The sequence below is a fragment of the Diorhabda carinulata genome, chromosome 5, assembly GCF_026250575.1.
Source record: "Diorhabda carinulata isolate Delta chromosome 5, icDioCari1.1, whole genome shotgun sequence".
NCBI lineage: Eukaryota > Metazoa > Arthropoda > Insecta > Coleoptera > Chrysomelidae > Diorhabda > Diorhabda carinulata.
Genome location: NC_079464.1, coordinates 2,927,292 through 2,949,814, shown reverse-complemented (window position 1 = coordinate 2,949,814; position 22,523 = coordinate 2,927,292). Strand labels below are relative to the sequence as shown.

The following is a 22,523-nucleotide window of genomic DNA, read 5'->3' as shown; positions in this document are numbered from 1 at the left end:
AGCGCCTGACGTGAAAATAATTTCGGTTTGGAGGTGTGGATGTGTGCAACCAAAGCGAAACAGGGTCCGACGAGGGTAGGAGGAGGCAATTAGGGTTAATGACCACGCCAAATCGTTTGTTAAGAACATTTTTTATACGCCCTGTATTACGAGTTTTTCGATTTATTTCACCTTCTATATTATTAAAATCTCATCGATTAATGAATGTTTACGGATTTCAAAATTCCTTTTATTTGGAAAATAAAATAGAAACAATAATTTTATGCAAATTACAATTAAATCGAAAACGTTGGTATCCATTTCGACTCGACTTCCGGATTGGAATCGTATTTAAATTTATATTCAAATCGACAACAGATACGGCCATGTTTGAATGGTTGATTTTATTCTGTAGTGCTTATAATTGATTGGTGTTTCTAATACTAACGAATACAAATGAAAAATCCCGTTAACATTGCGTATTTAATCAATTATTTCGTGAAAATTTCACGTTGTTTAAAAAAAATTATTCTTCAATTGATTTTGCGTGTAATATTAAAATCGATTCTACATCACGTATTTAAATTTCGCGCGTTTTTAATTTCAGAATCCCGCGCTATAACATCTTAATCCCGCTCAGATAATTTAGTCGTGTTGACGTAATATGTCGTGTTTTGGTTTATTTTAATGCTAAAATGCCGGTTTTAAAAGTTTTTAGTGATAGTGTAATAATGTGGATGTGGTATTAGTGTAATTTAACTTCAATATCGCTATTAGTAAACTGTAATTTAACATGTTATAACCCAAATCAATAATATAATCGATTATGTACAGTGAGGATCGTTTTCATACTTCAATATCAGTTGCCATTTTATCGAAAACCGTGTAGTGAACGTAATTTCAATACTTCTAGTGTGTAGTTTAACGAAATATTAATATTGTGTTATATATAATAAAACTATTATTGTGTTTAATGTGTGGTTATTAAACTAATGTTAATGTTTACACATCAAGTGTGATATACAGTTTTTATTTCTATTTGTTGGATTTATGGAGAAAAAATATTTTTGGAAAACATTATTCGTAAGTTATAATTTATTATTATAGTTCTAGAAATAGTTTTATAAAAAAAAATTCGTTTTTGAAATTATAATGTTCCATGCTTGCAGTCATTTAATTTGTGTTATTTCAATCATTTTTAAGATTTTTTAAAAACGTAATTAGAAAAAAAAATAGTCAGTATACTTTAAAACGAACGCCCAACAACGTTGTTGTTGTTGTTGACTGATGTTTTTAAATAGGCCAGTCAAAATGTAGAGCATAGACTTCCAATTTGATATAAAAAAAATTGATTTTCATCAATCGTGTATTGTACATCACCATTTTGTTTTGTTATTTTTGAAATCGGTAATAATGGAAGCGAAATGCAGTGAAACAAAACTAATAATTGTTTACATAGATTTCATCGTTATTATAAACGTTAACATAATTACGTCAATATTTATACCGAACTAGAATATTGTGACACAGAATTTGAAATTTTCCTTTGAAGTTAACTGAAGTTGGAGTTTCAAACAACTGATATTGTTAGATACGCAAAATTTCCAGCAATGGCGGTTATATTATTTCAATTACTTGAATCATGGCAACCATTTTATTTAATTATCGTCTATTACGATTTTTGTTAAGGTTAAATTTATATTATCGAGGAAAATTGATATTAGATATTAGGAGTCTCAAGTAATATTTTGACTTGGAACATGATATATTTTAACAAATGTCAATTGTCAGTCGATTAGAGGAAGTTGTACCATATAATTAGCAATAACTCGGGAATTATGTTTTAAATTAAAATAAAAAACAATACAAAAAATGAGAATAAAATAGCTTTCAAATTTGGTTTAAAACAATTTTTCATTATCCTCATAGTTTTAAAAATATTGAACTATAAAAAATGGAAATTTCGCTTTTGATTTCATGGTATTCATACGTATATTAAGTTGTGGCAGCTTTTTTAGTGGGGAGCTCCCGGACTGGTACCATAATTTTTTACTATTTAATTGCTAATTTATTACCCAAAAAGCGATTTTATTGCTCAAGCGGTTCACGACCTACCCTACCTTAATATTAAGCTACGGCAGCCATATGCATTATCTCGGCAACGGTGAAAGTTATTGAAACGAGCTTAGCGCGATAATTTATTGCTAATTAATTGCTGAAAGATGGCATGGGTCTCGAATCCCGAAAACTACCCCCAAGATTCGATCTGACAACCCCTCGCCGGTCTTAAGCTACGGCAGCCCGGAAACGCAATCTCGGCGACGAAAATAGTTACGGACGCGCGCTCTTCGGGGTAATTTATTGCTAATTAATTGCTGAAAGATGGCATGGGTCCCGAATCCCGAAAACCACCCCCAATCGCCGGACTTAGACTCCCTAGCGGTCTTAAGCTATGGCAGCTGGATACTTAATCAATTTTTAAGACTACGTTGTAGGTCAGAAAATTGCCTTTTTTGTGTCAATAATCACGAAATGCGCCGTCTTGTCGTCGAAGTAACGTATTATCTTTCCGGTCACTCTGAAGCTTCATAAAAATGATCCATTTATGAAAATATCTAAATGGATTGTAACCTTATTCTAAAGCATGGGAAAATCATTTCAAAAGATGAAAACAGTTAAAAAAAATTTTTTGTTTATTAATATACGCGGTAAATAATAATTTTTCATTAAAAAAATTGATGTTTGTGAAAAATACGATTAAATTTCTTTTAACTTGTTGTTTTTCTATTTTTTACGAGCGTACGTTTAAAAATCACTGAACTATTGTACCCTCAAAGTCATTTCGGGATAAACGGTATGTGCTGGCTAGATGGTCTGCGGGCTGAAGGCCGTGAGCAAAAATACCTACAGCAGCTAAGCCACTTCAAGTTCCGGTTTATTCTTAGCAGTTATACTTTTGATTTGTACCATAAAAAACTATACACTTTTCATCAATCTACGTCGGGATATCTAGGCAGTACACTTAATGATGTTCAATGGGGTCCAGCGGGAGGGGCAGTGTCGGGGGGACTCCTCGCATCGCGCGCGCTGCTCCACTCCCGACGCACCTCCCCGCATAACCTACAAACTTTAATTTTCGTTCGCTTTTCACCGAGTTCAAAAAAAAAAGAGAAGGTTCTGTATTCATACTGAATATTTTTCAAGTATGTTCGCGCATATCTTCAGGATTGTTTAACCGATTTGATTCGTGTTGGTCTCGCTTTTTATGCGGCTGGTCGCATTTTATTTTCAAGTCATTCACAATATTATTTATAAAAAGATATTTAAACAAATTACTCTAAATTTTATCTTCTTTTATAATAAATTTACCAGTCGATACTCCGGGTAAAATTATGAAAAAAACTTGAGATTATTAGTGTAAATTTATGATAAAGATGTGAATCTGAGCATTTCTATGGAATTCAATAGTTTCCGAGAGCTCAATCGAAAGGTTTCGATTCCCATTATTTGTAAATATAAATAGTTGAATGTTTATACAGAAGGACATTGAAATAGTATTAAATAAATAATTTTTTAGAAAAAAAGACCGACTTCAAAAACAAAAAAAGTATAAAAAATGCATTCAAGAGTGTATCGCCATATTTTGAAGTTGACGACAAAACAATATTTGTAAAATTGATCACACGTTGTTGAATGAAGACTCGTGTCTGCTATCAACGATTTTCAAATACGGCGATTCAGTCTTAGAATGCATTTTTTTATACTTTCCAGTTTTTGAAGTCAGTTTTTTTTTTGTAATATAATTATATTCGTTTACTTATGACTTTCAACTTGTAACCTTGGCTAAACTTCGCATACAGCTTTTATTTATGAATATTTATTCTACCCTATGTAGTTTTTGAAAACGATTTCTTAACTATTAATAATGTTGTACTCCACAAAACCGTTTTGTTTACGCTGCTCCCCATAAAAACCCGTGTATAAGCGACGAATTAACCAATTTGCCATGCAACGTCTCATTTTTTTTCTCGTTATTGAAATCTTTATGCTACCACTGGCCAACATTTTTTAATTTGCTACTTATTATCAGTGTAAAGTTGACTTTCCATATTTTTTAAAGGGTAAAATTTTTTTATCTATAAAAATCATGCTAAGATAAAAATAAAAATTTCATGACAGGGGAACTATAGGGAATTGAATAAAAAAAATAATAATTCGCACGTCATAATCAGTTTCGTAGTTTTTTTTAGAATCGTACGCAGAGTAGTAAAAATACATTTGAACATATTTTATTTTCGGTGAATGTGAGGCCCTTATGAGATATCTTAATTCAAACACTTGCAAAAAAACTAATAATTTTCATTCAGATATTTCAATTAATTGATGTTGGTCAAGTTTTAGAGTAAACAATACGTTAATGCGTTAATTCAACGAATAGAGGGCCTATTTTAATACCGCCAAGGGGTTGTCAAGATTGAATCATGGGGGTGATTTTCGGGATTCGGGACCCATGCCATCTTTCAGCAATTAATTAGCAATAAATTATCACGAAGAACGCGCGTCCGTAACTATTTTCGTCGCCGAGATTGCGTTTCCGGGCTGCCGTAGCTTAAGACCGCCGAGGGGTTGTCAGATCGAGTCTTGGGGGTAGTTTTCGGGATTCGGGACCCATGCCATCTTTCAGCAATTAATTAGCAATAAATTATCACGAAGAGCGCGCGTCCGTAACTATTTTCGTCGCCGAGATTGCGTTTCCGGGCTGCCGTAGCTTAAGACCGCCGAGGGGTTGTCAGATCGAGTCTTGGGGGTAGTTTTCGGGATTCGGGACCCATGCCATCTTTCAGCAATTAGTTAGCAATAAATTATCACGAAGAGCGCGCGTCCGTAACTATTTTCGTCGCCGAGATTGCGTTTCCGGGCTGCCGTAGCTTAAGACCGCCGAGGGGTTGTCAGATCGAGTCTTGGGGGTAGTTTTCGGGATTCGGGACCCATGCCATCTTTCAGCAATTAATTAGCAATAAATTATCACGAAGAACGCGCGTCCGTAACTATTTTCGTCGCCGAGATTGCGTTTCCGGGCTGCCGTAGCTTAAGACCGCCGAGGGGTTGTCAGATCGAGTCTTGGGGGTAGTTTTCGGGATTCGGGACCCATGCCATCTTTCAGCAATTAATTAGCAATAAATTATCACGAAGAGCGCGCGTCCGTAACTATTTTCGTCGCCGAGATTGCGTTTCCGGGCTGCCGTAGCTTAAGACCGCCGAGGGGTTGTCAGATCGAGTCTTGGGGGTAGTTTTCGGGATTCGGGACCCATGCCATCTTTCAGCAATTAATTAGCAATAAATTATCACGAAGAGCGCGCGTCCGTAACTATTTTCGTCGCCGAGATTGCGTTTCCGGGCTGCCGTAGCTTAAGACCGCCGAGGGGTTGTCAGATCGAGTCTTGGGGGTAGTTTTCGGGATTCGGGACCCATGCCATCTTTCAGCAATTAATTAGCAATAAATTATCGCGCTAAGCTCGTTCCAATAACTTTCACCGTTGCCGAGATAATGCATATGGCTGCCATAGCTTAAGGTAGGGGGGAGTCGCGTTTCTCGTGAACCGCTTCAGCAATAAAATCGCTTTTTGGGGAATAAATTAGCAATTAAATAGTAAAAAATTATGGTACCAGTCCGAGCGCTCCCCCCTAAAAAACCTTTTTTTTTGGCCCAGAGTTGGGGTGGAAGCTAATGCCTTCCTCACAGCGGGCGGGTGCAATGCTGTGAGTTTGTGTGGGACTCTCATCCACTAAACCCTCCTCAATCCTTGGGTCGTACGCCGGGAGGACAACAACTTGTCATTTCATCAGCGTACAACCCTTACTCCTTTAGATTTTTTTGAGCTGTTTCTTAGCTTCACTTCCTCTCCACAAGTCCGTCAAGACGGCACAAGAAGAGAGGAAGTTACTGAGCCACTCCACCAACTTCAAGGTGTTACAGCTCCCAGGAGTGGCCCCTAAAAAAGCTGCCGCATCTTAATATACGTGGTATTCATTAATTAACTCAATTTTTTTGAAATATGTCGTTTGGAATAAGGTTTATCCTTAACCCAATCCGCCGAACTATGTTTATTATTGTTTAGAAACTTTGTAATTGGAAAATTTTATAAATACAATCCTGATAATCCTTAATTTATTCACTATTAGTCGATGGTAAACAAATAGTGTAAATCCATTAAAGGATTTGTAAACAAGGAGCGCACTGAAGAGGACGAGACGCAATAAAAGCTAATGGGACTAACTCCGAGGGATGAATTATATCCTTGGAATAATTGATTTTCATTTAAATAGAATTTTTTATTATTTTTTTCTCGAATATAAAGTAGTTTGTATTGAAAATATCGTAGATCTACTCTCAATATAAAATTTTACGTTTTGTTTATACAATATTTCACTACTTTCATGTTTTTTTAATAAATACGAATAAACTGAATACTTTTAATCACCAAAACATCAACACCAACCGATGCTTCAGATTTTCTTTGTGATCTAAACATTCAACTATAATTCTTTTTCCAGTTTTCTTCTATTAAAATCTTCTGCAGAGGAAAATTAATCCTATATCAGGTCTGTGACGTTTTTCGATGTTTCATTTCCTTAGTACCCGCTACTGATTTAATATTATTTTAAATCTATTCAACCTCGTTTTAATGGGGGTATTTCGTATTCCCTTAGCGCCCTTATTTCAGTCTCTTCCTAACCATTTTCCAGACAATTTAAAACAAACTGTCAATAATTTGAAGCGATCGTATCCCAATGCGCAATTAAAACAAATTAAAACCTTTCGAGATCATCTTTGATTCCATTAAACGACTTACAAAATTTATAATTTACGATCTCGTAGTGTGTAACGAGAATAATTTTCAGAAATAATCTGGATAGAGTGTAAATCGCGGTGAATGTATCTTATTTTCGAAAGAAAGTTAGAAGGGTACTCTATATTATTTAGTTGTCACGAGAAGTAGAACGAAAACAAAGTTTTCCGCTTCTGGAAACAGCGACACACGAAAATAAAACAAACTCTTCCATTTTGAAGAGAGAATGCATTAGTTTCGCCGGACGGAAACGGACATGAAAAGAGACGAACACAAAAAAAGATCTGTTCTTGTTAATTGTAAACAATTTGATATAGCGTGGCGAGCGGGAATTTTTTTTATATATAAAGATAGTGTCTGTGTGTATTTTTATTGTGTAGCGCACTCGAAAATCTTGTCTGCTGGGAATAAAATGTAATAGATCGTGCAAAAAACGATTTTTGTAGTGAAGTCAAATGGATTTAGGTCTGGTACATTATCAGGCCAATCAAACACTTTTCAATTCGTCTCACATAAAAGTCGAAACATGAAATATACCGGTACAAGTCTCATTGCATTTTACTGAATTAATTACGAAAGTTGTTGCTTAAATTTTGAAATAGTACCATTCAGAATTCACCTTTCTATGTATCCTGTATTCCATTTTTTGAACAAGATGAACGTTTCAAGGATCTGTGAACAATGGCACTCGTATGAGTATAAATGAGTTCAAATTTGTGTTGTGTTGTCATGTCTTAAAATGTAAGTAGCAACCCTCGTATATCTTTTATAGAAACTAAGCTTCCAGGGGAATATGTTTTAAAAAAACCGCGAAATTTTTGTAAAAAATGGTGTTAAATAATCTGTTTGGTACGATCTTATCTAACAATCCATTACAAATAAAAGATCTGCATTTTTTGGTCTATAAAATAAACGTTTTTTTTTCGAAGTTGTTTTATTTTTGCCTTTTGCTCAACTTTTTCCTTACATTTTCGATAGTAATTTCGTCACTTTAACCTAGTAGTGTCATCTGTAGTTTTTTTACTTGCTTTTGTTAGACTTAGTTTGCTATTCCTTATTAAAATTTCATAATTTTCACAAAAAAATGAAGTTGTGGTTGTTGTTGAAATTACGACCATTACGAAATTAAAATGAAGTGAAAAACAAAAATCTTAAAGTACACATGAGTCCGGCCCTGACTAAATCAGAACTACCGATGAACGAGGTCAAATTCAATCATTCCATTTATTAGCTGTACACTTACACCTAAAGTTTATTTATTTATTACAATTTATATTAGAGTTTGCGTAAAAATTTAATTTTTCCATGACACAATGTTTATTTATTCAAATAACATGCTTTTTTTTCATCATTCATCATCCATACGTTTAATAATTTAACGATTTAGTATCTTCTATCTTTCGAACAACCCTCGTACATCATAATAGTTTATTTTTACATTTGTATGTTCTCTTAATTACTCAAGATTCTCTATCACTCGATGCCTGTCATTTTTACGACCATAACAACTGTTATTTTCCTTAGCAAGCTTCGGAATTCCATTCAACTGTTCCTATAGGTCGATTTTAATGTTGTGGAAAATAAATTAATTATCTCCTATACTAATCCTGTAAAATGGACCGTTTCAGTTTAAATTAATGACGCAGTTCATCGTATTCTCGAAATAATGTCCGTTATTTCACGGCTACGCTAAGTATCTAGCACAAGGTTCTACTTTAACGAAAAAAAAAAACCAAAACAAAATCTAAACTAACTCCCAATTATTATGTGTTATATTTTAGACGCAGTATTGCCAACCTATCTACACGTTCCAGATTCATTTCTTAATCGATAATTTGTTTAAATTTAAAAATGATAAACTCATATAGACTTTTTGTGTTTATAAAGTTGAGATTTTGTATTTTTTTAAAATCTCTTCTAAGATTATTTCAGTTTTTGTGTGTTTTTTCAACGCGTTGAGGTAAAATAATAATAGTGGCAACAACGCTAACAAAATTACTCGGCGCAAATAGATAACTGTCATTATTGTCATATCACATTTTTCTAACCAATAGTATAATCAAGTTATCAATACAATTATTATGCTCCAATATCATAATTATTCCACTAGATTATTAGTTTTATATTTATTTTTAACTAAATTTATATATCAGTTATAAAAAACAATTTAAAATAAGGTATTATTGAATACATAAAGTAATACTGGTTGCCTATTTTGAAGATGAAATAACTTTTTAGATGATACGTCAAATTTACTAGAATTGATTTAACAAACACTTGAATATTATGTCAATAAATGAACAGTAATACTGGTTGCCTATATAGGTTATTTCAACGTTAATTTGACTTAAAATTTTTATTTGAATTGGAGAAATTTATCGATTCTACACTGTTAAAAATCGTCATTAGTTAACTATTTGTACTTGTTAAATGTATAGCTTGATTATAATACAAATGTATGTATAATTTATTAGCATTCGATTAAAATGGTTTGTTAATACTCACATGCAATGCGGAAACTGGAAATCGTTTGTTTGCATACGACAATGCGGTAATTAGATTCGCGGAAACTTCATTGATTAGATTAACATTTATCATATTTGTGTAGTTGGTACAGACGTTGTTTTCCTATGATTTATTTCTATATACAATGCTCTAAATAAATATGTATTTAGTATAATTATTCGACAATTATTTGAAACACTCAATTTCGTTTAGAACGAATCCGATTGAATTTCATCTTTTCTTTGTACCTTTCCGGCTTAGGATGATAATAAAAAACGTTAGTTTAGCGTTTTCCAAATTATAAAATCCATTTATCTAGGTATGAGAGTCTCGATTTTAGGAATTGGCCGAAGACTGTATTTATGTATTGATAATTTTCGAAAGGAATCTTCAAATTTTCTCAGTCAAATTATTTATTGCAACTTTAACTTTTCCATAAACCCGTAAACATGTCATAACTACCCAATAAACACACCAATAGCGTCATAACTTTGATAAGAATTTTATGACGCGACTAAAGATATAACTTTGTTACCGATTTTTACAACGTCATAAATCATCTTTTCGAAATTACTTTATGAAAATGCAGTATCGAAATATTTTCATATCGAACAGCATACAAAGTATTTTCTTCGATATATTTCTTAAAATAACTTAATAATTAATTGAAATAGGTCATTGCGTATTGACATCACAACTAGCCGCCATATTGTCATCGGGGGTATAAATTGCCTTATTTACATTAAAATTATTACTAGTACTAATGTTTTATTTCAAATTTTTTAACCAAAATTATACATTTTTAATGAAAAAACGGCACGAAATTTGTGCCTTTGTGCCCCACGACAACATGGTTAATGTTTAAAATCACAACATCAATTTCACTAGATACATCCCTGTGTTTGTGGTTACATTCAAATAATAATATAGGCTGCCTATTTTTATCGCTTTATTCGATTCATGGTACATGGTACGAATTACGCTAATTTCCTTTAATATTTTCTACGCTTACTCATAATAGAAATAAATATATCAGTAATTTAAAAAATCGCCGAAATATTGATTTAATTTCTTAAAATCTATTCTGTTAAGTCTTCAATCCGTCTAATTTGAATAACCTCTTTGAATTGTTATATGGCCTTTTACAAAGTATGTATGTAGACATTCTCAAAGATATACAATATTTTTTAATCTTACAGTGTCGTTTTTACTACAATAATTTATAAAATAGTCATCAATTAGGGTTCGATACAATCTTTTAATAAATCGTTTTTTTACGTCAAATTCACTAGTATCGATTTGACATACAATTATATTGTTAAAACACATGTATACAACTATCATTACATGTGTATAGTAGTACTGGTTGCCTATATAGTTTCTTTAATGTGTAATATATCGTTATATTTTTCGATAAATTGAGAGTTTATTTATACAATATAACAAAAAAATTTAGTATTAAGTAAGTGAATTCAATTTTAAAGATTTCTAAACATCCCTTTTTATATTTTTTCTACGTAAAAGCTAAAAATACTGCATCTATTTCATGAAAAGTTCGTCCCAACTCGGTAAAGGTTTTCTCATAAAGCTTCCCGTTAGAAAATTTATGGAATTTATAAAATATGCAGTAGTCAATGTTTCGGAAAATACTTTAGAATTTATGTACGAGTAGATTTCTATTAAAGAATCATATACACTACCTTATTTTCGATATAATGTTGGTAGAAATTTTTTTAACGTTAAATTTGTACGACAAAATGATTATTTGAATGAATATAGTTTCTAGTCGTAATAACTTTAATGATCAATTATTAGTGCAGGGTTAGTATGTTATTTGGCTAGTTAATTTGGCATTCTCTCTATAACTTCAGTTCTCCCCATTGTCAAGTATAATTACTCTTAATCCTTTAAACGGGCAAACTTCCTTGTACCAGTTTATACGTTAACGAATACCACAATTTGTAATTCTATGTTGGGGCTACGAAAGAGGTTAAATTTCAACATACTAATTAGTAACTGATAGGGTGCACTTAATTATACGTATCCCAATCTCATCATCGGAATATAAAAATCTATTTAAATTGTGATAATATACAAGGTATATTAAAATAACTTCGATTTTTGGTATTTTTCTATGAAAATCAGTTTAAAAATTTGACGTTTTGACTTACTTTGTATTTGGCGCAAGTTAGAAATGCAAATTTGGATTTATTAGAATTAAGAAAAAATAGTTATTAAAGAATACCAAATGGGAATTTACTTTATCTTAATTTTATACTATTTTTCTGCATCTGGCAACATTGCTTAAATCTAACGACTCGTTCCCTTATCTATAATGTACCTAACCTCAAAATGTATTTACTATAAATTTATTTATATAAATATATGTATATAATTTGTATTAATTAACATTTTGTTCACATCATAATATATGTGTGAGAGAAATGATATTTTTTTTTGTCATTTCAGTTTCGTACAAACAATATCTAATGAAACAAAACAAAAGTTGTAAAACAAACATTGATTGACGTACTATAATTTACTTTGTATGCAAACGATACGTATTTGAATCCCTGAGGGGACTACGAGTAATTGGATGATTGAATATTTTTATGGTTACATGATATTGGAAGTATTTGCCGGATGCGTTTTTACGATTGGTGATCAAATTAAACGAAGATGGAAATTTTTATAACGGCATCTATTCCGGAGATTTGGTATCATCGAATATCTAGATAAAGATGAGTTTAATCAATTCGGATATGAAAATAACGAAACTGTGAAATAAATAACCAAAAATTCCAAATTTTGAAGTTTCTATAGTATTTTTAAGACAGTTTCATCTCAAAATGTTGACTGACCTTTTACAAAATCTCAATAAGAACATCTAAAATCTAGATTAAGTTAGGTTAGGTTTGACTCGTTCTAAAAGTCATTTCAAACTTTATGAAACCTAGGAACAAAACACAATTTTTTAGGTTAGGTTGGGTTAGATACGTTATATTAGGCTCGTTTTAAATGTCGTTCCAAACTCTTTGAGTTACCTCAAGTACTTTCTTGTCAAATTATATGCCATTTTTTCTTTTTGATATTTTTTTGTCCAAAAACAGTCGTAGAATCACTTTTTCATAACTCCGCCCCTTTTTATTTCCGCAATGAATAGTTGCATATGTCGAGTGCTCACCTCCAACCCAATCTATATACGAAACCCCACCCACTTCCGTCACCGGCATGATACGGAAGTCTTACCCCTATTTTTAATGACACCTTTTCCATTGACGTATAAGATATTTGCAAATTTTGTACTATACAGGATGTCTGGTCAATTTGTGACGTTATAAAAACGAAACTTTACTCCTTTGTCATATAAATAACTGAATGTACAGTTAAAATTAGCACAAAACGTCGAGTACGAATTTATGGGTTGTTTCCAGTCATAGTTATCCAACTACGTGTATACATAACATCGGATACACCGTACCTAATTAAAAGTTTTGGTCCAATTAATGTTGACACCAAAACCGGAGAGGGAACTTAATCAGAATTGCGCTGTTGTCAGGTCGGTTCTAGATTTTAACGATGCTGTTTCTACTGTTATGTATATTCGTCAATAACTCTGAAAGTATCGAACGGGTTGTTTATTAATGTGTATTATCCTCAATAACGTTGAGAAGAATCTAAAATTACTTTTGATTTTCGCCTTGTATTATATAATTATTACGTGGAACGATCCGTATCGGTGATTAAATACTGTTGAAAATTGAAACGTTTTATCATGGTAATTAAACACCTCTTCGGTCTTCAAATTAAACAAAAGCTCTTTTCAAACGGTTTCCTGTAGGATATAAATTACAAAGGTCTTTAATAATTTCGACAAAAACAGCAACAAAAGATGGCGGGAAATGGATACGGGAAGTTTTTTGGTATCGAGTTTCAAAGTAAAAAAGTTACACGCAGATAAATTGTTCGTACAGTTGTGCTCAAAAAATTTGCAACATCATTTGATATTAACTTTATTTCATTCAATAGATGATTCGTTCATAATTTTTTTACGTTAATTATTTAATATTTTTTTTTATATAAGGCGTTACGCCTGATATATATTTTAAAGATTGATATGAGAGTTTTGCATTTGACTGGAAGACATTAACCTTCAAAGAAATTTACATTTTTCCGCCATTTCAACTCCATCCCGAATAAGATGGGCACGTGTTTATCGTCACAAACAGTTATCTGCTGCTGACAGTTACTATTCGTCGACAGCATACGAGTGTTGCTTGAAAAGTTTCCGATCTAATAGAGAAACAACACTTTTCAACATTTTAAGTCTATACACTCAAAAGAAGCGTTTAGGGATACGTTAACGTTCTCGTTTGATGAAAATCTCATCTGCAAACGGAACTTTGAAGTCAACTCATATAAATTCAGCTGAATTGGCGTCTACTTTTATCAGATTTTTTTCATTAACAATCCATTGAAGTTGATTCACCTTAATTCATGTTATTTGAGTTCAATTGGTGTCTAGTTTCGTCAGATTTTGTCGATTAGTGATAATTGATGTCTATTGATGTCGATTAATGTCAATTTCAGGTCAATTGACGTGCACTAAACATAAAGATGTTTGGGTTTACTATTTTTTTTCCATAAATAGACTTTAGTTTGTCGTTTAATACGTCAAATGAGAAAAAATTTTGTTTATTCTAATTTTTATGTTGTGATATCAAAATCGAATCGATGTAATTTTAAATTAATGGTTCTATGATGAAGTGTAAAAAATCCTCTACACATTCTATCCAATTCCATCGCTTAATTGCGTCATCTTTCACGGAAAAGCTTGCGATTTATTTTCACCGTCAAAAAAAAAAAGATATTAAAATAATATAGTCGAAAATAATCCTTTCTATAAAAGGTAGAAGCTCATGGAACACACTGTAATTTTCCAGTTGTAACTGGAGGTTAATAGGAAGCTTAAGTCTTCCGAATAACGAGATTGAACATTTTCGTGCTTTTTTTTGTAAACACGCACAATCGCAATTAGTGACAGATATGTAATATTTATTTTTGAGCACTTCGCAAAACACGCAAAAAGAATATTAAAACAATCATTTTTTTTTGTTATTTAACATAGGTTATAATTCTCGTAGATAGTTCGTAGTAAATCATCAACACCGCAAGTTGAATACTATACTTTATCTACGACTCAAATATAGAGCAGATTGAAAGTTTCGATGACATGAGACTAAAACAAAATGGACGTTTGGTGTAGCTGGAATATAAGAGACAGTTTCTAACCAAAAAGAAAATACAAAGAAAGAATCGTGGAAAAGGGAAATTACGTAATGATTTCGCTTGAAAAGAAAGGCTTCAGGTTTAACTAAGTTTTTCCAATTGGCGAGAATTTTTGTTCAAAAAGTTATTGACCAATCGGTCAAATAATTTCTGATTATTCTTTCCGTATTTAAGAAAGTCGCGACTTCAAAATTTAACGTTCTAAACAGGCCTTTTCGTCCTGTTTAATTTGAAAATATATCCTCCATCCTAAGACGCTGAAATTCCCTATAATTTTTCTTGGTGGTCTGTCTAATGGACTTAATATAATTGATAAAAAAACAGAAATTAATTTGTTGCCAATGTCAATACATCTTGAATTCCTGTTATTTTTTTAATATCATGACGTCTCATTCCTTAATTGAATCCTTCTTTATTTATACTGCTACTCCAAGTCAATTTTTGTACTATACAGATAATTTACAGCCCCCTTCATTATTTTCTGTTCCTAGCTTGACGATTTTTGACATAAAAACTTATCGAACATCGCTGGGAGCTAAAAGGAAATTTTATTGCATGTTTTCTTGGTTGGGCCATGTACTTTTGGAACCATCCTCGTAAATGATGTATGTCTGTCACATCCAAATCATAATCTGTACTTTAGACCGTTCCTTTAGTGTTTTAATCATTGTAATATTTTGTTATTTAAGAATATTTGGATAAAATTACTTCAAACTGTAAATAGCGTAGTTATTGATATTTAGATGTTTTGAAGGTTAATATTTTCAAGCGGGTTAGTAAATTGAAATCCGTTAGCGTTCCATTTATTTGAAATGGACTTGAATCCCTTAAAATATGTAAAATCATCCGCAACGCTTTCTCTTATAATTATCGTCATTGAAACCAAAATTGCTCTTTCTCGACGATTTCTCTAAAGCTACTACATTTAACTGAGAAGTTCAAAGTTTCATGGCAATTTGACGAAAACAATTAAATTGTTGCTCTTTCAGCAATTTCTGAATACCGCCGTTCTCAGTCGGTATACTCAGTACTAAATTATTCCACATTCGTATATATATGGAAGACATTGTTTAGTTTTCTATGAAAACAGAAATTTTAAATTAATTTTTAACAAGTGTGTACCTAACGTGGGTTATTTTAAAAAAATTGAAGTCTATACACAGACTATAAGGTACTGTGTTAACTAAATTTTGCGTCAAATATTGCTTAATATATAATAACTACTTTTTGATAGCTCCTTGTATAGGTATTATAATTCGTACATAATCGATTGACATTCAACAATCGATATTTAAAACCGATTTTTCCATTAGCACCTTGTATACGTATTGAAATTCGACGATTGACATTAAAAAATTGATAATTAAAAATTATTTTTTGATAGCACCTTGTATATGTATTATAATTCGTACATAATCGATTGACATTCAACAATCGATACTTTATACCGAATTTGTTTATTGATTCGATATCGATTCTTGTCGACTAATTTATACATCAAACTTTTTTATAAAAGTAATAAAATAATAAAACCAATTAAATTATTTTAATTAAATTTCTGTTACCCCGATACGTCACATCCATAGTTTTATAAATTTTCGAATTCCCTGTATATGCTTGTAGTAGCGTGGTTCGTGGTTATCGAAGCATCACGTTCATGACACTAATTTATCCATATATTTACTTCACAAATATGTATTCTCAATACACCTGTACATCGTTAATATCTATGATTAATATAATTGAAAATCCATTAAATATTTGTGTTGGCACAATTTTCGAGATATTTTTTCGTCTATGGTTATTAGTGATTGGAAGAATCCCGATTTCAACAATCGAACGTAGACATTTTCGCTTTAGTGTACGCGACCAGTGTTGCCATACTCTGTTATCGACATTTCTTTAATTGATATTCATTAGATTGTAATCTGTAGATATAATAAAATTATAATAAAATATTTAACTAAAACTTACAAATAACTGAATTTTAATAAACTGGAATTTAATGGGAACGTGTGAATAAGAATTTTTATTTCGTAGTATAATTTCAGTGCAAAATATTTCGTATTGACTGGAATCTTTTAGCTCTGGTAACAATGCGGTTACTTTCGCAGTCAAGCCGATCGATTGTTATTCGATATAAAATTCATGGACGCCTTTCACGTCAATTAATGTTATTTATTTGTTGTACAAAGAAATTTTTATATTGTAATACTAATAAGTGTTGTTAAATGTTAATAAACAATAAGTATTATTAGATTGAGTTTATTAATAATACATAAATGAAGCACAATAATACATGAATAAAAGTATGCACGTAACGCAGTATATAAAATGCACTTGAAAAAGTCTTTCGTTTAATTATAAATGAATGGACTGTAAAAAACACTTTTGTATAAACACTGATAACTGGATGTGAACTGCTGAATGCGACTGGCTGTCGCGTGGGCTGGTGGCGGACTGACCGTGGTGGGTCATCCTTCGGGGCTCTTCAGACGGAAGGGGAAGAGCAATAAAATTTGGCTCTCTTGGTTTCCCGTCTACCTGGCATTTTCATTTCGCACAGGCACAATTATATTTAGTGTGCGCATCGTTGCTATACTCCAACACCCTTCCTCAACGAACGCACACCTGCAGTGATTTATTGACATACTAATCCGCCTTTTTCTGCAAAGTATCGTAGCTTGTTTTTTCCTAATGGCTTTGTTAGCATTTCAGCAATCATTTCATCTGTTTGGCAGTACTCGTAGTTCATGAGGCTCTTCTTCTTTATGTCTCTGATGAAATGGTATTTTATGTCGATGTGTTTGCTGCGGCTGCTGAATTTTCCATTTTCGACAAGCTTTAAACAGCTCTGGTTATCTTCATAAATTACCGTGGTCTCTTGTGTTTTTCGTTCGAAATCTTCAAGTAGATAGCGTATCCACAAACCTTCGCGAGTTGCTTCCGCAAGAGCGATGTATTCTGCATGCGTTGATGAATCGGCAACGCAGTCTTGTTTACGACATGCCCAGCTGATCGGCGAACCAAATAACTGAAACAGGTAGCCGCTGTGGGACTTTCTGGTTTTACGATCTTCTCCGTAGTCTGCGTCTGCATAGCCAATTAGTCCGAGGGCTTCGTTTTTCTCCCCTAGACGAAGCTCGTAGTCTGCTGTGCCCTTTAAATAACGAGCGATTCTTTTCGCTTCGGTCCAATCGGTCATCGTAGGCGCCTTATTGTACTGGCTCAAAATTGTTACGCTAGCAGCAATGTCTGGTCTTGTATTCACTGCTAAATAAAGCAATGATCCGATTAATTGCTGATATCTTTCGCTGTTCGGCATTGGTTCTTGATTTATCTGTCTGTTTTTAAAATAGCCTTGATCTAGTGGAATACGTGAAATTTTTGCGTCCTGGAGGCCAAAACGATTCAATATACTTTGAATGTAAGTCGACTGCTTGATACAAAAAATGCCATCTGCATTTCTCCGTATTTCCATGCCTAGATAATAACTTAAAATGCCGAGATCTTTTAGTTGAAATTTTTGACGTAAAAATTCTGCAACTTGATCGATTAATTTGGTGTTTTTGGCCGCAATCAAAAAATCATCTACATAAATTATCAAATAAATGATGTAACTATTGTCAATTTTAATGTACAAGCAAGGATCAGCGATGCTTTGTACAAAACCGTATTCTTGTAGATAATCGCTGAGTTGATCGTGCCATACTTTAGCGGCTTGTTTTAAGCCATAAATGCCTTTAATTAATCTGCATACGTCTTCTTTGTTTTTCTCAATGTATCCCTCTGGCTGACTCATGTAGATACATTCTTTTAACTTTCCGTTAAGAAAGGCTGTCTTGGCATCGAAGTGTTTTACGACCATGTCCCTTTGACCTGCGAGGGTGAGAAGTGTCCGAAAAGTCGTTTGTTTCACAACGGGGGCAAATACCTCGTCATAATCGACACCGTATTTTTGAGAGAAGCCTCGAGCCACGAGGCGAGCCTTATATCTCTCCACTTCTCCTTTCACGTTGCGTTTTGTCTTAAACACCCATTTACAGCTGACGATGTTTTGTTCGCTAGGTCGCGGCACGATTTCCCATGTGCCATTTGATCGTAAAGACTCGATCTCTTCATCCATGGCTTTCTGCCAATCGTCTTTATCGGGCCTTGATAAGGCCTCGGTCACAGTTAGCGGGTCGGGCTGTTCTTTTACTAAATTAGCTGTAGCTTCATACCTGGCGGGCGGCACGCCTCTGTTTGACCTGTTGGAGCGCCTGACCGCTGCTGGGGCTGCATCAGGTATACGAGCGGGCGGCGCGAATCCACTCAAACCGCTGCCGCTCCCTTCTTCTGCCGAAGTAAAATCTTCGTTATCTGACCCATCTTCATTGCCGTGTGTTGATTCGCTTGAACTGCTGTCATTGTCTTGAATATTCTCGAGGTCTTCATCGCAGTTGCCGCATTTCGAGAATATAATCTCAAACTGTGTAGAATCGTCTTTCTTCAAAGTGTCACCGAAATGCACATCTCGACTTATCTTTATGCCATTTGTCTTGATGTCGAGAAGGCGATAAGCTTTCGATTCTTCGGAGTAGCCGACGAAAATTAATTTCTCGGCTTTGTCATCTAACTTTTTTCGCTGCTGATCGTCGATGTGTCTGTAAGCTACGCAGCCAAAAATGTGTAGATGCTTTAAGTCTGGTTTGATGCCGTACCATAATTCAAATGGTGTTTTACCTGTCGCTCGCGTAGGCGATCTGTTTTGCAAATAACATGCAGTGTGAATTGCCTCACCCCAAAACTGTTTGCCTAGCTGAGCGTCCGAAAGCATACATCTTGTAGCGTCTGTCAAATACCTGTTTTTTCTTTCTGCGACGCCGTTTTGCGGCGGCGAATAGGGCGCGGTGTACTGAATGCGAATCCCTTCCTTTTGCAGATATCCGCGTAAATCATTATTTACGTATTCACGGCCTCGATCTGATCTGATCATCTTGACGGTCTTGTTGAACTGAGTTTTCCCCATCTGCACAAACTGCTTGATGAATTTCGTAGCTTCATTCTTATGCTCTAAAAGATACAAGTGCGTGTATCTCGAAAAATCATCGATGATGGTTAAAACATACTTTTTACGACCGACCGTGAGCTCCGGCATTGAGCAGACGTCTGTGTGAATTAAATCGAGTGGAGCCTTTGTCTTGCTAAATGACTGTTTTGGAAATGCTAAGCGAGGCATCTTGCCCTTCAAACAGCACTCGCAGATTTCCCGCATACCGCAATCGACTACCTGGATGCCGGTAGCAAGACCCTTCGCTGCCATCTCCTTTATAGCATCTGGATTTCGATGCCCGAGACGTCGGTGCCAAACATGTTGGCAGCTTTCGGTGTGTCCTTCACTGATTTTTTCTTTTACGACTTGATTGGCCGTACAGGCCCTTTGCGCTGTCTTTATCTCGTAGAGATCTGAATTTGAGGGGGCGCGCGCGACTGCTTTCACCTTTCCATCTTTTACGATGCTGCAGCTATCCTTTTTAAAAATAATTTCGTAGCCGTCGTTGGTCATTTTCCGAACCGACAATAAATTTGTCCCCAAACCGGGAACGAGCAGCACGTCGTTTATTTGCAGTTGTGAAAATTTTTCGCCGTCGGCCGAACACTTTATGGCCCCAGACCCCTTGCCTTCGATTGCCGCTCTCGTCTCGTCTGCGAGGCAGACAAATCCTTTTTTACTGGGGTCTATCTTGAGACTGCACCATGTGGCTCGTTGCGCCTGAGTCCACAATCCAGCTGCATTCTGTTGTCCTTGCGCCTAGACAAATCTCGCGACACGTGTAAGCAGTTCCTGTCTGTTCACGCTCCTCGGAAACTTTATTGCCCTTTTCCTGCTTCGCTTTCCAGGCCTTATATTTATTGCAGTTTACCTTGATGTGCCCTTCCTTTTTGCAGAAGAAACAGCTTCTTTTGGATGTCTGATTGCCGCTGCTATTTGCTTTATGCTCGGCCTTCATCGCTGTTTCTTTGCCTGAAATCTCCCTTACTTCTTGAGCCCCTTTGCGCCTCATGAATTCGTCGATTAATCGACTCTTCACGAATTTAGAGGTGAGGTCTGATTCGGGCCTACTCTCCAAAGCCGTAGTGAGAGTGTCGTAAGACTCCGGCAAACTCGATAAATAGAAACAAGCAATTACGTCGTCCTTCATTTCTACGCCTAGTGCAGCGAGCTTATCAAAATATTCTGACATTTTCGCAACGTGAGCTTCCATGTCTCCGCTCTCTTCGAGAGTCATGCAAACAACGCGCTTTAAAAGGTGTACCTTATTTGAAGTTGTATTCTTTTGGTGATGTGACTTCAATGCCTCCCATTGATCGTGCGCCGTTTTCTTCTCCTTGATGAATCGCAATTGGCTATCTTCAACTGTCAAGCCAATCACGACTTGAGCGTCTTGATCCTTCTTCTGCCAGGCGGTAACGGCTGTAGCAGTAGCTGCGGCAGCAGCAGCGATCGCGGCGGTGTCGGCTCCGGCTGCGGGGGGAACTGTAGTGGCCGCATCTTTATCTTGACGAACCACGTCCCACAAACCGTCTTTTATCAATAGCAACTTCACTTTGAAACTCCATGTGGAGTAATTGTCACTGTTCAATTTTTGCACGTTATACCTTACGCTTTCTGCCATCGTGCGAAAAATTCACTTTACTTTAGTTCACTTCAGTGTTTAACTTTAAATTGTCCTATACTGCGTTACTTAACTTTATGAGCACTTTTATTTATTTACTTTATTGTATTATTGGGCTGGGCCCATAACCTGTTGTTAAATGTTAATAAACAATAAGTATTATTAGATTGACTTTATTAATAATACATAAATGAAGCACAATAATACATGAATAAAAGTATGCACGTAACGCAGTATATAAAATGCACTTGAAAAAGTCTTTCGTTTAATTATAAATGAATGGACTGTAAAAAACACTTTTGTATAAACACTGATAACTGGATGTGAACTGCTGAATGCGACTGGCTGTCGCGTGGGCTGGTGGCGGACTGACTGTGGCGGGTCATCCTTCGGGGCTCTTCAGACGGAAGGGGAAGAGCAATAAAATTTGGCTCTCTTGGTTTCCCGTCTACCTGGCATTTTTATTTCGCACAGGCATAATTATATTTAGTGTGCGCATCGTTGCTATACTCCAACAATAAGTAATATAAATTTTAAATATATATTCATTCTTTCATTTGAACAGATTTATTACGGTACGACATAATTTTTTTTTGTGTAACTAGTAATTTTTATAGAATAATCTCATTTATTTTTTATTGAAGCAAACGAACTAAGCGTGTTGCTTTTTCCCGTATAATATTTTAGAGGCGGTCTTTTGATATAGTTTTCAATTATACTAAACCGGGAATTTGTTCACTAGGGAAATCCATTTTCAAAACCTAACGTAGGTTTATGATCTTTTACCTTATGTGTTTCATGTTGATACATTTTGTATGTAAATGCGAGGCTACGTATTTTCGTCGGGGCGTTTTAACTACAACATATACATGTATGCCCCTTTCGTGTATATGGTTACATAAAAATAAATCATATCTGTACAATACAAGGTTTTTATATCAAAATATTGAATTTAAACGATTCTTTATTTAATAGTAGTAATAATTGGAATTGTATCAAATAAAAAGGGAATTTAACACTAAAGAATTAAATTAGAGGAATAAATAAATTGATTACATGAATTTGCTTTATTTTTCACCTCTAAATGCATTAAAATAGAAAAAACCGGGTGATTCTATTCAAAAAAATTAAGAAATTTGATATTTATGAAGTTAAAATTTGAACTTTTGATACACACCTTGTATGGAATGAAAAATTTTTCAACAGAGATTCAAATACGTCTTTAAGTAAAAAAATAATT

General features: G+C 34.2%; 1 protein-coding gene across 4 annotated transcripts in view; it reads left to right on the top strand.

Moving 5' to 3' along the window:
• LOC130894225 (furin-like protease 2) overlaps window positions 1-22,523 on the top strand; it is a 217,984-nt gene that overhangs the window by 111,084 nt on the left and 84,377 nt on the right. The window lies entirely within an intron of this gene.